A 16442-nucleotide genomic window follows, 5' to 3' on the forward strand; every position below is an offset into this window, starting at 1 on the left:
CGGCGTAATTCTGGGCTCGTGTATTTCCAAGAAAGTCTTTAACAATGTTTTTGAATGCCAACCAAGCATTCTTTTGAATTTCTGACATTGTTCCTATGAACGTTTCATCTTTCACAAGCTGCCGAATCTGTGGACCATCAAAAACACCGGCCTTTATCTTTTCAAATGACAGGCTAGGAAATGCTGAAATGAGATATTTGAAACAGTCTCCTTCAATTGGTAAAGCTTTTACGAATTGCTTCATGAGACCCAATTTTATATGCAGAGGTGGAAATATAATTTTCTTTCTGTCGACAAGTGGATGATGTAGAATGTTTGGATCACCAGGTTTCAGGTCAGATCTTGGCGGCCAGTTCGTCTGCATCCAATGTTTCTCACGAGCTCTGCTGTCCCACATACACAAAAAGCAGGGATACTTAGTATATCCGCGTTGCTGGCCAAGAAGAAAGCAAACCATTTTAAGGTCAACGCAAATGATCCATTGGTGCATTTGATATTGCAACAAATCAATGACTCTCTTTATGTCTTCGTATTCTTCCCTCAAATGAACTGAATGGCCTATCGGGACTGAACTAAATAAATTTCCTTTGTGAAGAAGAACACACTTCAAGCTCCGCTTTGAGCTATCGATAAACAGTCGCCATTCAGTTGCGTTATAGGCTGAAATTCCCAACTCTTCCATTAAACCATGTACGTTATCGCAATACACAAATCCATCATCACTTCGAAAGTACTGCAGAAGCGCGCTTTCTCTTGATCGAAAATATGATACCTTAGCTCCCTTTTGAAGCAAGTTTTTCTCATGCAGTCTTGATGCTAAGAGCTCTGAAGCTTTTTTGGATAATCCCAAATCTCGTACCAAATCATTCAACTCATGTTGCTCAAATCCCTTACGAACGGAATCACATTCAATTTCAAAATCTTTATCGTTGGGGTCACTTCGATCTTCATCAGACTCGTATTCCTGTATTTCCAAACAGGGTAATTCATTGAAAACTGGCACTGGGATTTCAGCTGAATGAGGCACTGGGCGTATAGCTGATGGTAAACTAGGATACTCTATTTTACATTTGTTTTTCTTATTATATCCTGACGTTTTCACTATACAAAAGTAACAATCACTTGAATGATCTCTGGGCTCTCGCCAAATCATAGGGATACCAAATGGAAATTTACCACGTGTTCCCTTTGTCCACATCCGTAAACTCTCAACACACTGCTTACACACTTTGTGTGGAGCCCATGATTTGTCTTGATCTCCAATTTTCACTTTAAAATAGGCATAATAGACTTGCCTGACAAATGTACTGATGTTTGTCCTTTGACTGGGAATGGTAAAACTGCCACATATATAACAAAACGAATCGGGGCTGTTTAAGCACTTACGACGTGAACTAGCCATAAGGAAAAGTTTCAGTTGATGTATAAATGAAAACTAAACGCTCAAAAACAAGAACAAGAACAGTATATAAACAAGAACTCAAACTCCACGTTGGAATGTGATTCACTATTTCAGAGTAACATACAACCTCTCACTACAGTATCTCAGGCGTAATTGAACAACCCCAGACCAGTATAAACCTGTCGCTGTGCTCCCATGCGTCATTTACCCGGCGCCAATCGGAGAAGGTTAGTGCCAGCCAGCCAATGATTCATGCTCGATTCCGCGGGGAGTAGTCACATTCTCATAAGGTGTAGAGAAAAAACTTGACGTGGTAGAATAAAACTAACTACAGTTTTGAAACCAGCATGCCTAATTAACTATAAAACAGCTCAAAAACCTAACTCAACAGAAATTGTTTTACAAATTGTTCCCCAGTGTTACTTATTATTTGAAAAACACACACACACACACACACACACATATATATATATATATATATATATATATATATATATATATATATATATATATATATATATATATATATATATATATATATAATAGAACATTTAATTTGGCTTAGCCCTTGTTCCGATATTTCACTGTTAGATTGAGAAAAATTCCTATCGTAAAGCTGATTTTTAAAAAGTCATTTTGCATTAAATATCTGAACTAAATTTCACTGTTAGTTATTTTGTACATTAGTTCTCAAAAAGAAGAAGCAGGATAGGAGAAAAACTATTACACTGCCAAAAAGTATTACGTGACTTTATGCAATTATAAAGCATCAAAGTTCAAGAAAAATCATGTGTTTCAACATATTAAGAAAATTCATTTATTTCCTTTAAAACGCAAAAATGAATGGGGAGAAACTTGATTTAAATCTCATTACTGCGAACTAAAAAGAAGATTTAAAAAAACAACTTCAACGTTATTATTTAATGTCAAAGTTGAAGATGTATAAATGAATGTTGTACAAAAAAAAAATCAGTACACTCTAACTTTTTTAAAAAACCATTTTGAAGAAAAAGAGAGGTCTTATTTGTAAGAAAATGTTAGATTTATGAACAAAAATAAAATCCGACCGTTTAAATCTTAAAATAATCCCACAACACGTTTTACGCGAAATTTAAATTTTCTTGGTATTAGAGTATCTTTACAGTAATAATGATCACAAGAAAGAGAAAAATATAGAAATGAGAAGGAGGGGAGGGAGAAGAAAAAGTAATTCATTCACCCTTTTAATACACGTCCAGTTTTTTTCCATTTGGTAAAAACATTTTCAATGAAATTAACCACATCCTATCTTGCACCTGGATGAATAACATTCGTTCTGAAATTATATCTGGGGTGCCCTCCCCCCAAGTTTAATAGCGCAAATCCCCCCCTCCAAAAAAATATTCTCAACCCTCTTTCCTTTTTTTTATTTCTTAGCTCTTTTTTTAATATAATTTTTAAAATTATTTTTTATTTATTTATTTATATAATTTTAATTATTATTGTTATTATTTTATCAGAAAAGTTCTGTGCTACGCCTGTAGCATACACACACACACACAAACTAAATAAATAAATGAAATAAAATATAAACATAATAAAATAAAATAAAATAAAATAAATAATTTAAATTAAAAATAAATCAAAAATAAATTTAAATAAATATATTTAAAACAAAATTACCCCCCCCCCTTCAAAATATTTTGCTTGCTCTATAAACCTTTCTTGTGGGCACCCCTGCATTATATCACTATTAATACGATGGCAGAGCTGGCACCCAGTCTTTTAAGATAACTCTGAACCATGTGGGTCACCTTTACACGACTTCATATATTTTAGCATGTTGGAAAGCCCATTGTTGCTCCCTGCGAACAAGGTAATAATATTAACCCTAAACATACCACCATCTAAAACTAATCTGGTGATTACAGAGTAATTATTACATTATTCTTGAAAATAATGTCATACATTTTTCATCACAAATTATGGCTTTGTAGAACGTTATTTTCTTAGCGGAGATTACCAATTCCACTACTTTAATCTTACATTAAGGAAACGAAGTCCCCATCAAGTCCTGTTTATTGCCTTGTGGCGAGGGTGGCCCTGGGCGGAGCTGGTGAAGAACGTCACGGTTGTATACTCCTGGTAAGGTTTCCCAAGACGTGAAGGCCGCTCTATTATGCTCAGCTAAAGTAAGCAGGCGAAGGAATCAAGTCAGTCTTCTCCCTCTGGTGTTAATCTTGCTAAGATGCTCCATGTTTTTGGACCAATAGAAGCTATTAAATTTTCCCCACTTACAATGAGTCTTAATTCGACAACTAACCATTAATGAGCTTTTTCGAGATTCTCCCCTGGCCACCTTAGATGTCTGGTTTCTGAGGATGGAGAAAGAAGATTTCCACCATACTCCGAATGCGACTCCACTCCCTTTTCTCCTGCTCACATTCTCCATGGCCTTTGTTTTTCCTGTGAAAAGGCTATTGCTGATCCACTGCTGCTTTTGGACTTCTTAGACATTTTTAGTCTCATGAATCTGGTCTGGTTTCACTAGATCAGATGGGGATTAGTCTCACCACCACCCATCACCAGGAAGCAAAGTAAGAGGGATATAAATGGCTATCTCCGACTTCACCAGCTGAATTTGCACAATACGTGCTCTGAACTTGGGCCAGCGGAACAGCAAGGGCACTTGTCTTGGGTAACGCAACATGGTGTCGGTAGCATCTCGGAAGCGGTTGTTTCGTCAGTAAAAGATTTTTAGAGCATATATTGGTGGTTTTTTATTTGTTTGATTAAATTCATGTTTTGTATTTTGAATTTAATATATAAAATTTGCAGGTAATTATGGGGCTAGGAGATTACAACTGCAGGACCCGGTAGTATAACCGCTTGTCGGTGTATCGTTTGTAGAAATGATTCCAAAATTTGTGGGGGACGAAAACTGAGAATATACTAGTCTTACCAACAAGTAAAGACTGTTTTTTGTCATCCATGTATAACTCAAAATTGTTCCATTTCAGAATTGGGTTTCGTGTATAAGATTACACTTCTTATGGATAGTATCTTTCTTCATTATTTATTTAAAGAAGTTTACGAAACCCGAATCTTGGGTCAACTACTTAAAATCAAGATTTTATGGGATTACACAAACCACCCTAGCTGCGCCCCTGGTAGTGTCAATTCTATCCCAGAATCCACTTAAAGGATTGTTTGACCAATGACTATAAGTACAGTCATTCAGGGTAGCTTTGCACTACATTTTCTTATTTTTGAACTCTTTTTTTAACTCTCTTAGTTTTTAAGTTTCTGAATCGTTTTTACAGCATATGTGTATGAAAACTTGAATCTAATTTTAAACAGCAAAAAACAAAATACAGCAAAAAAAAAAAAGTTTCTATTTAAGTACGTACTTTTTTTTTTCCTTTGAAACTTTTTTTTTTTGACTTTCTTCTTTTATGTTTAATTCCAGGTTCATCTCTCGTTAACATTCAACAGTAGTCGGTGAGCATGTTTCTGGCCCATCTTCCTTGATATTTGCGCTCCACATCTTTAATGTCTTGGTGTCATCTTTCACCCTGTTCTTCACACACAGAATATAAATATTCTGGGGAAAAGTCTACATGTGAGTGAAGGAAATGTAATTTAGTAATCAAGGTACAACTCAACGCTTGAAAATTGTCCAGCATGTGCATTTCAATTCTACTAAGGTCAGCATCCTTGAATTACCAGGAGATGTACAGGTGACATCTTTAAAGGTAATCCAAACGTCTTTCTCCTTTGCTGTCATGGAAGTTTCAAATAATTAGCCCTTCAAAAGCTTGCGTATATTTTGATCTACAAAGATACCCTCTTTCAACTGACTTCAAATAAGCGAGGAAACTTGCACAGGTACTAGAAAAAGTCATGATCTTTTGATGTAGAGTCGACAAACTGCTTCATTAAGCCTAGTTTTATGTGCAAACGCAGTGAAAAAACGTTTTTTGGCTCAACTAAGCTTTTTCAAATCGCATTCTTGGTTCCTGGTTCCAGTCTGTCGTTTCGCCATTCTTTTTTGATCCAATGTTGAGCCTTATCGCGGCTGTTCCATTCAGAAATGAAGCACGGGTACTTTGTGCACCTGCGTTGCTGACCAAAAAGCATTGGTGATAACGTTCAAATCATAGCAATTGGACTAAATAAGATTATTATACTTGATTTTGATTGAGCGAAAGGCAAGTTTTCCTAGTATTCTTTTTAAACGTACAAATTGTCTGATTTATAGAGGGAGGGGGAGGGGAGAGATGGAGGAGTGTCTCAGAGACTTATACTGTAGATTTTGGATTTCTTAACTGTAGAAAAAGTTCAGGGAAGGGGGAGTAGAAATTCAAGGTCGAATAAAAATAAAATAAGTATAAAAGAATAAAACCCTGGTAAATGTACATAAAAATCAACAAAAAATTGATTTTGACACAAAAGTTTGACGTGATAGAAATTTTCCATTATCTTTTCCGAAATAAAAACCCTAAAATACAGCAAATTTAGCTATTATTCATCTTATATTCGTTTCATCGCGGGTCTATGATATTATTCTTTTCAGGGAGTTTTAGAAGCACAATATAAACATACACTTTTGACTGATGCCATTCGTTTTTGAATTTAATAAGAAATAGAAAAAAAATTGCAGTATTCGATTTTAGAATGTCCTTTTACAAATGACTTATTGTACAATATCTGTATTTAAACACAATGGTTCAGAAAAAGCAGAATGTAAAATTCGAATTAGTTGAATAGAGTTTTTGACCAAATGTTGCATTAATATCACAAGGGACCGGCTAAAAGCTTCGAATTATGGGAAGATCGAGTTATCAGAAGTTCCCTTTCAGACTTTTCAAGAATAGGTTTTCTTTTTTTTTTTCAAAAATTCTGCATGCTAGATAGCCTCTAACGATCATACTCGTAGTTTAGAATAAAAATAATTATTAGTACAGGACAAAATTATATTCAGAGAATAATTTTATTAACATACTTACTTAAAAAGAAGAAGTTATCTTTGTCTGTTTTTCTTTCTTTATCGGAATTAAGTCATTCAGTTTGTTAACAAATCGAATTTCTGTTTCAAGCTAAGGTATTAAATTTTGGTTTTAACATCATTCTAAGTAAACACCACACAACCAAATCTCAATCATGAAGTCTGGATTGGAAATGGCAAAGCAGGGTTGCCATATTTTCAGGATAGCAAAAAAACTCAAAATGTTAAGAAAGTTGCCCGAGGTAGTACAAGGTCATTTAACTTTTCTTGATCACATAACTTTCAAACATTCAATAAATTAAACTATTCAATAAAGTTTTAGACTGCTAGACTTAGCAAAACGTACCCCAATCGGCTACTTTTCACTTAATCTGGCAATACCGTACCGATTCCTCATCAACATCTGAAGGAAAAGGACACGGCTCGGTTGCTCGTCTCGCAGAATCTGGGAAGGGGGGGGGGAGGAGGGGGAGAAATGACGTTACGTTCCACTATAGTATTTCCTTGTGAATGAATTCCTCTCTCATGCAAACTGCTAAAGTAAAGCACTGCGTAAAATGAAAAATAATAATTAAAAAAAAATCGTATGTTTTTTGCTGGATTTTCGCCCATGAAATGAAAAACAAAATTTTCATAATAGCTTCGTCTTAAAAGTTGTTACCTTCGAGACATAGAGACAACTTAGCATTAGAAAACACTGAAAGTTTTCCGTCCAAACAAAATAACCCCTCATTGGGAGCGGAAAGTAAGTCACTGGATTCCGTAGCCTTGACAAGAGGAACGAAATGTAAATCACTGGATTCGACAGTTTAGACAAAAATTACAGGCAAGATGCAAGGTACTTACCTGCCAATCTGGCTTAGCTTTAGCTAGAGCCCTTTGAAAAGGATAGGCTGAACTATCGGACGTTCTTGGGTCTAACCTTGTTTCTAGAATTTATAAATACGGTATAATATTCGCTGGTTGCTATGCCGTAAAAAAAAAGATAAGTTGAATGAAATGTCACTTAACGTAAATCTAGCAAGATAATTTTGTTCACAAATTCAACAAAAATGTATCGGGAAATGTTAACTATAATGAACCTCATTTTCACACCTTGTTTATTTTTAATTTGTATTAATCAAATCGTCCTCCCATCTACAGAATAAAATAATCAAACATCAATCAGGCAACACATCTGAAGCTTGAACAACAGTTTTCTGCACTGAGGCTTTTGTACAAATACTATTTTTTTTCGCCCGACAGTTTTGGAATCAAAATGTAGGATAAGTCAGCTCCCCTTATATAGGAGCCTTGGGTTTTGGCGGTTCTTGCGATGCGAACGGGATTTATTTTTTCACTTGCTTCCATTCCTTAGCATACAGTTCGAAAGGGAACTGTTTTGGTATTGCGAGTGCGGGGCAACCAGCGCCGATGTTTACGTATTTAATAATAGATCAGTACGAAACATAAACTGGTAGTGGAGAAAACCTATTGGTTAAAAAAATACTATAAGTACACATATGCATAATTTATTACCTATGTCACTCAGTAAGAATGCACCTAGACGTGTGATAGGCTTTTACCAGGAAGATTTCAGAATTCTACAAAACGAATCCAAAATATTTTTAGGAAGATTGCTGACTCTTGGCGGAAAATGTTCCTATTTTTTTCTAGCCATTTGCAGGTCTCGTGTATTCGTCATGAGCTGGTATCCATTTTTTCTGTGGCATCTCTATCGGTGGATGGCCATTACCACAAATTTTTGACGCATAGTTTCTCCACCTGATGGAGACACCTCGGCTCTCGTCGATGCGAAAATGCTCCAGTGTTTTAATTTTGCAAAGAGTATTCAAGGAGAAATCCTGCATAATCATACGACATGGAGGCTGGTGATTATCTGCATCTTGATAATCTACCGATTTTAACTGAGCTTTAACCCACGCCCTTGGGCGTAGGAAGTTACTTAGAATATGCTGTAGTGCGGAAATAGTTCTAAGGTAAACCACTCAAATAAAAAACGTTTAACAGTTTCATACTTAAAATGGTTTTCAATCCTTTTTGGTTTTGAAGTTTTAGCGAAATTGACAGCAATATTTTACCGATTAAATTATTGACACCCTTATTAAACCATTTGCCATTTGAATAACGTAATATATTCTCCTTTTAATCTTAACGATTTCTAATTTTTCTTTAGCAATAAATCAATCACTAAAAGTAATTGAATATCGGTAAATATACTCTTACTAATTCATATCTTATTCAGGTTTCAGTCCATCACTGTCGTCTGCGATATTTGATGAGCTGTATTAATCTCTTATGCAGTATAAATGGGTAGAGAATTGAATCCATGGCATTTTCCAGTTCATTTACTACAACTGAATAATTTGGTTCAATAGTCATTGCGCAGGTCAGTCACAATTCTTCTCAGGAAATTAAATAAGGACAATGACCAGTGATCATTGCACTCAATAGTAACATAGTCTTCTGTTCGAAAAGTTTGAGGAGCATTGTGTCTCGATAGACTATTAAAAAGACAGCGATTTTGATATATTTCGTCTTTTTTATGTTATATAGTAAATTATGATTAATAATCCATGATTTTAGTTGTACTATTTAACTAATCCTTTCTAACCCAATTTTTCCAATTGTTGCTCCCAAATGTGGATATTTTAGGGTTAATGTATTTAAATAGATGAAATTTAAAATATAAACAGCACAAAGTAACTGCCTTGGAAATTATTTAAAAAAAAGAAAGGAAAAAAAAGAAAATAATTGATTATTAAGAGTTAAAGTTAGTAAAAACAAACCGCAGTATTCCTTCAATCAATGAATCATCGTTGTTAAAAGTTTTCGAAGGAGTATGAGATACGATTTGTTGAAGCATATTTGCATAGATGAATTATTCTGTACAAAGACTGTCATACAATATGTACTCAGTGGCGCACACAAGGAGAGGGTCCAGGGAGTCCGGACCCCTCCCATCGCCCTTGAGTTTTTTGACTGACTATAATCCTATGTATGTAGTACGTAAAAATAATTCCAAGCAAACGTAACGATAGTTTCAGATTTAATAAATGAAAAAATAAAGTTTATTTTCGCTCTTCTTTCCCCTGCAAAATTGAACTGTATGTTAACATAAATTATTCTACATTGTTGATGGTTTTGCTTCGCTGTTTTTAATTTTAACTATGGGAAGAGTAAATACATTCATTCTTGTGCTATCTGATGTTTTAATTAAGTATTTGTTATTAATAAACTTATTTTATTAATTAATGCTAAGCAATTATTCAATATATTTTTTTTATGGTTTTTTGTTCCCGACAATCGATAAGAATATGTTTGAATGCGTGTTGGAGTAAGTAATGAGAATGGTGGACTTTCCATCCTGGATCCCCAACTCCCCCTTTGAAAAATTCCTGTGCGCGTCACTATACGTACTGTATGACAGTCCGAATTACCATAAGTACAAAAGAGAACAAAACAAAATTATAATAATAATCATGTACTCTCAGCAAAAACTGAAAAGAAAACGCAATGACAAAGACGTCAATTCAACCATTATTCAAAATAGGAAAATATTTCAGTTTCATTGGAGGGTGTCATCGTTTAAAAGAAAAAATAAAGTTAGTTTCATTTGTTTAAAATGTCACCCACCCTTTCAATTTAAGGACGAAAAACTACACATGATATTAAAAATACGTATGAAACCTAAAGTTGGGTAATGTGGGGCAATATTTGTTTGTGTCAATTTGTAAATTTAAACTTGTTTAAGGCCTGATTTTACGTTTCTGCGGCCTTCGAACGGCTAGTTTTAAATGTTCTTTTCAAGTGGAGCCTTTTATGTGAGAGCATTGAAATTCCGATCGGCAAAACTTGTGTGTGAGGAAAGTGACGTAGTTGTCTCTGTGACGAATTTCATTTTTGAACCTCACTTTTTTTTTCAAATCAGAATAATTTAGAGATTCATCTTTTATAAACTAGCCAAACATCAACGAAGATACATAACTAAAGCTTAGCCACCAGCTTTTTGCAAGCGAGGTACTGGTATCACGCTTACATTTTCGGAAGCAAAATGTCTACTGAGACAGCTTCTCCAATATACTGGCCGTATTCTGACATTGATTTATTTGGGAGTAATACGCCCAAAGGGGTACGCTAAATGTAATAGTAAAAAACGAGCTGATGTGTGCATCACGACATGACTTCCTTTTACTCCAATTTAATGTCATTTACTCATTACTGGTAATTTTAATGTGATTCAATAGTTTACTCTCTAAATATCACCAATAGTGGCCAAATTGAAACAGATTAAAATAAAAGCCAAATTTGTCGCCAAGTTGGTGACAAAACTTGGCGACCAAAAGACTGGCGATATATTGCCAAGTGTCCGTCAAATTATAACACCACTTGTGTTTACATCGAAATTAACAATGATTTCCCCCCCCCAAAAGGGGGCAAAAGACCTCTTTAAAAACACCCGGATGCAACCAAAAGAGGGGGGGGGGGGGGTGCACAACTAGACCCAACTAGGAGTCTACGTACCAAATTTCAACTTTCTAGGACATGCCGTTCTTATGAGTTATGCGGCATACATGCGCACATACGCACGTACGCACATACGCACATACGCATATCCGCACATACATACATACGTACATACAGACGTCACAAGAAAATCTATACGTTCTTACGCACTTATCCACTTGTGGTCGAGTCGAAAAAAAAACTCAATATTCATTCGGGGGTGAGTAAAATGGAAATTAAGGTCGATTTTTGAGTAAAAATTTTTTCGCGAATACAATACTTCCTTTTTTGTAAAAGGAAGTAAAAACGATTTTGTTCTCAGTATACTTGTTCGGCATTCTTTTTTTTGTGTAGTTATTATTGTTTATATTTCAAAGAACAAATTCAGGCTTAGTCCCTCAGATTCATACTAGTGTTAAAGGGGCGCAACTGCAAAGATCTACGCTTTGTGCGTAATTTTCCTATAGTTCGTGACTTTGTATTCGACAAAGTTTTGAGAACTATGAGCGGCAACCCCCCCCCCCCCCCTTCAAAATGCTTCTGATAAAATTATTGATGATTCCTATGTTAAATGACCCCCTGAATCCGAATATAAGCACCGTTTTGCACCTATACGTCCAGCTTTTTTAAATGGTGCCCCACCCCTCCCCATTTAATTCAGTTTTCGACAGTTTCAAAGCCTTTATTTTTTAATTGGAGGGGAGGGAAGCATTATATTAGCCACTAACACTCTTCTGAGGAGCTAGAGAGACAGTTTAAAAGCATGAACTTTTGGAGCAATTTGGGAGACTCGTGGGGGGAGAATCATTCCCTCCTCAAATATTTTTAAAATCACCAAAACCGATGTTTTTTCATAGGTGTTTGTTTTACTCCTTTTTTCACTTATTTTCTGGAATAAAACCAGAGTATAGGACTCACTCCTATGAGCCCAATGTCCTAAAAAATATTCACTTTGTAAAAAAAAGAAAAATATATTTCAGGCATCGCGTTTTGCGTAGTCAGAGTCACATCGCAGATCTTCAGTAAAGAATCTTACCATATAATTCAAAATTATTTTCAGATATAATTAAGATTAAAAATGATCTTAAATATGCTTGTAATATGGCATTAATGAATTTATGTGGATGCACTGCCCCATTATTTTTCACTATATATTAAGAAGTGATAAACAATGTAGCCGATAAATCTCCTGAAATATAAATATATATATCAATGCAACTTTATAAGCAAATCTTAATTTATTTTCTTATAAAAATTATATGTGGGAATGTAAGTTAAATAATACGGGAAGGTTCTTTACTGAAGATCTGCGATGCTACTCTGACTATACAAAATGCATGCTTCCAATAATTTTTTTTTTTTGGTTTACTTCTATTTTTTCTCACTCGACATGGATTAAACTCTTCTTTAAAACTACATAAATAGAATTTTTATTACATAAATAGATGTTTTCAAACTAGAACATCTACTTTTTACTACATAAATGTATTTTTGGGGCTAAAAGAGGTCAGAGTACCAAATTTCATTACTTTACGTCCAGCTGAACAGAAGCTATCAATTAAAAACGATTTAGATAATGCAACCCAAAATATACGCTATTAACAATTATATAAAAAGTTTCATGCAATTTGAAGAACGACAACATGTGCCGAACTGCGTCTGAAAGTGTGAACCAGCACTTGTACACCGAGTCGAATCGAAAAAGAAACTTTTTTCGGAAATTTGAAATTTCAAAGTGATAAAATTTTGCCCCTATATCTCCACATGTACCGAAAGATACTATCCGTTTTAAGATTTTAGTATCCCACATGAGGTCAAAAATTTATAATTTTCTCCAAAATCTGATATGTTGCTGAGATTTAACTTTAAAATCATTGAATTCATTGCATAACTGAATGATGTTCTTAACCTCTAAAACCTGTCTGTGATTTAGTTGAAAAGAGCATTAGATTTCTGTTTGACCATCATTATCGGAAATAAATGGGGAAATGGAGACTAACGAATTCTACAGCAGGACCTTAGGGCACTTAAACGCAGCCAATCAGACTGATTTGTAGGCAATCATCATAAGAGTAGAAAGACAGATTATTATCAATAGTCCATTTCTGAGTAATTGACTTGCTGGAATAGGTCTTTCAGACTACCGTTCGTTCTGGGAACATTGAAGTGAAATTCTACATTTAACTTAGAGAAAAATGTTGGAGTGGATAAAGTTGCTTTGATTGATGTTTTACGTTTCTTCCTTTATTTTTTTTTAAATTTCACATTCATTGTTTACTGTTTGGATAATTTAACGTTCAATTATTGTAAAAACCATTGCATGCTTTTCTCAATTTGTCATATTTCGTTTTAAATGTGTAATATACGTTAATGTAGAAAAGTTTTTCAAGGTTTCATTGAAAGAAAATTCTAAAAACAAACAGTATATATCATGTTCAGCAACGTTTCGGCATTTTACGAGGTTCCATTAATTATATTTTCCAGTAAAAAGGACTAGCATTTACAGAAAGGTTTCAGAAATTAGTGTTAATGGCATACTTTTTTTTTCCTTCCTGTATTACTCTGCTCTCCGCTTTAGCGCTGATTTCGCCCTTATTCAGAGTTAGAGGTAGCCGAAACAAATTCACATTCTAAACTAAGAAGGTGAATGAAGGTAAGTATATATTTATACTGGTAGCTAAAAATATTCTAGCCCCCTATCGAGAGGTCTCCACAATCATAGTAGGGCTTTACTACGCAGAATGAAGATAAGTTCTACTGAAGGATAGTCCAAGCAGTGAATGAACGCCCTCCAGTGAATGAACAGTTCGTGTGCGACTTGTTTTATAAAACAAATTTTCAAGAGCATTTCTTTGATGAATTTACAAAAATAGCTTTCATTCCTAGTATTCTAAAAAGGAAAATTACTAAAAACATTTTGTGTTTGTCCCCTGGTTAGATGTGTGTATTGACTGGTTTGATGCTCTTTTTTTCATTTTGATCCTAAACAATTGAATCAGAACCACCAAAGCTCTCACATGTTATATCTTAGTAAATACAAGTATTAATAAAAATGTTTTTAACGTCATGAACAAAATACGGATTATAACCAACTTTTATAGGTTTCTAAAAATAAAGTGGGTTTCTAAAAGAGAATATAGGGTTAAGTGTTCATTCACACACAATGGTCAGACTATCTTATAAATAATTAAATATACGGAAAAAACAGCTACTAGTGTGAAGATGTATTCAGTTTTTTAAATAATGTATTTAACCTTTAGTTCGGCTGTGAAGGGTCCAGATTGCTGAGGCTCAAAATAAGGGAAAATTGTCTTTGATGCTGCAACATTGCAAGAATTGTTGCCCATTATTTCCCAGGAGAGTTTCTGAATTCTTTGACAATGTCAGGAAAAGTTGGAACTATTAATAATAATAATAGCAATAATAATAATGATAATGAAATTTAAAAATAAACATATTTAACTTGAAGGAGAATATTTGAAATTTTATTTGTCTCATTGATTTTTAATATAAAAATGATTAAGTTTTAAATATTAAAAAAAATTGAGATAAAAGATCTCAAATTTTGAAACCAACTACATTTATAGAACTTAAAAAGTCGTTTCGATGTTAATTTAAGAAAATTCTATTGAACTTTTAATTTTGTAGCGTATATAATATATACTTTTCATGTTCTCGAAGATTCACCAAAAATGGAAAATTTTTTAATCAAAAAATAACGATCAGTATTGTATCTTTCGACCACTTAAACTGATTCTAGTGACTTCACTATCCTAGAACCCATTAAAAAGGACAGGCCGACTTATCTGACATATTCTTATTACTTATCCGACTTATCCTTTTCCGAGACAGGTTTGAGTCCAACCTTGTTTCTGGTATTCATAAATACGTTATAATACTCGCTGGTTGTTATGTCGTAAAACAATTTATAATAAGTTGAGTAAAATGTCACTTAAGGTAAATCTATAAACATAATTCGGTTCACAATCTCAACAAAAATGTATGCGTAAATGTTTATTGTAATGAATCTCATTTTCACACCTTATTTGTTTTGAATTTGTATTAAACAAATCTTCTTTATTTATCTTATCTTTGGCTTGCGAGAAGGATTTAAATGTGAAATGCAGACAATGACAGAGAAAATAAATAAAAGATAGTATTTAAATTATAATTAAAAATAGACAAGAACTCAACTTAGTGTTACATTTATATTAATGTTTTGTTAAATATTTGACGAAGTCAAAAAAAGTTCAGAATTAGCCAAAACAACTACTTCGCGTGCATAATTCGGCCTCAAAGCGTACTGACATTTCGCTCCTAGATCTTAACACATTGAAAATTTTTCAAAAATTTTACAAAAAAAAAATGTAAAAGTCAGCAAACTGATCTAAGTGCAAATATTTTCTGCTGACCCATCTGGATACTGTTAAAGGGGAAATTTCACACTGTCGGCTTTTTTTTTCCAGTGCTTTTATCTGATTTAGACAGGGCAATAGTTTTTCCCTTAAGCAAATTATCACTGAGACGAGTCATTCTACACTGCATATTGCAACATGACTACCAAGACAATGAGGTTTTATTGTATGTTCCTGTGAAAAAGTTGTATATGTTAATTTTTTCTTCAAAGTTATAGTTTTACAAAAGGATTATTCTGCAATGGCTAAACGCAGAAAAAAAAAGAAAGAAGAAGAAAAAAAAACAGAAGTATTTTAAATGTAGATTTTAATTTAAAATGTTCTGTAAAATATTTTTTTATTAGACAATGAAATAGTGTTTTGCATTATTTACATATTGACGGTCAAACGTGACGGTCCACATAAAACTGACTATTGCAACATAGTGTTGTTCTTCTGCAGAAACAGTGAATAAATTTATACATTAAAAAAGTTCATAGACGTAACTCTAATGTAGAAAAACCACGTTATAATTGGTTTGCTTATTTTGTTAAACAATTTTGTTCTTTTTTTACGAAGCAACAAAGTTTCATAATTTCTGTTTTAAAAAAGTATACGATCCCCTAAAGTGGGAAAAAAATGAATTTTTAAGCATAGCGCAAAAACTACTGAATATTTTGAGCTTTGGACTGAATATTTTGAGCCGATTTGGTCACAACAGTAACTACACGTGTGTTAACTACTCGATTAGGATTGGCAACAATGTTAAAACTAAGACCTCTGGGGAGATTTTTAACCCCCCCCCCCTTCCTCGCTGCGCCACTGACGTTCCGCAACACTGGATTGGTCGTGCAGGTGATGATGATTTCTCCTTCATGCGTTGGCCAACCAGATGCCCAAACCTAACCCCATGTGATTTTTTTTATGGGGTTTCGTCAAAGATAGTGTTTATACATCAACATTGCCTACAACATATAGCAAAAACTGAATCTCGGTTTTAATATTGTTGCTAGTCCTAATACAGCATTTAATACACGTGTAAGGACTGCTGTGATCAAAAACCCTCCTCCCAAAAGGAATTTCTGGCTGCGCTAGTGCAGAACGTGCACGTTTAAATAGTTACGTACGTTCAAAAAACAAAAAAAACTTGCAC

This window comes from Uloborus diversus, chromosome 10 (assembly GCF_026930045.1).
Source record: "Uloborus diversus isolate 005 chromosome 10, Udiv.v.3.1, whole genome shotgun sequence".
Taxonomy (NCBI): domain Eukaryota; kingdom Metazoa; phylum Arthropoda; class Arachnida; order Araneae; family Uloboridae; genus Uloborus; species Uloborus diversus.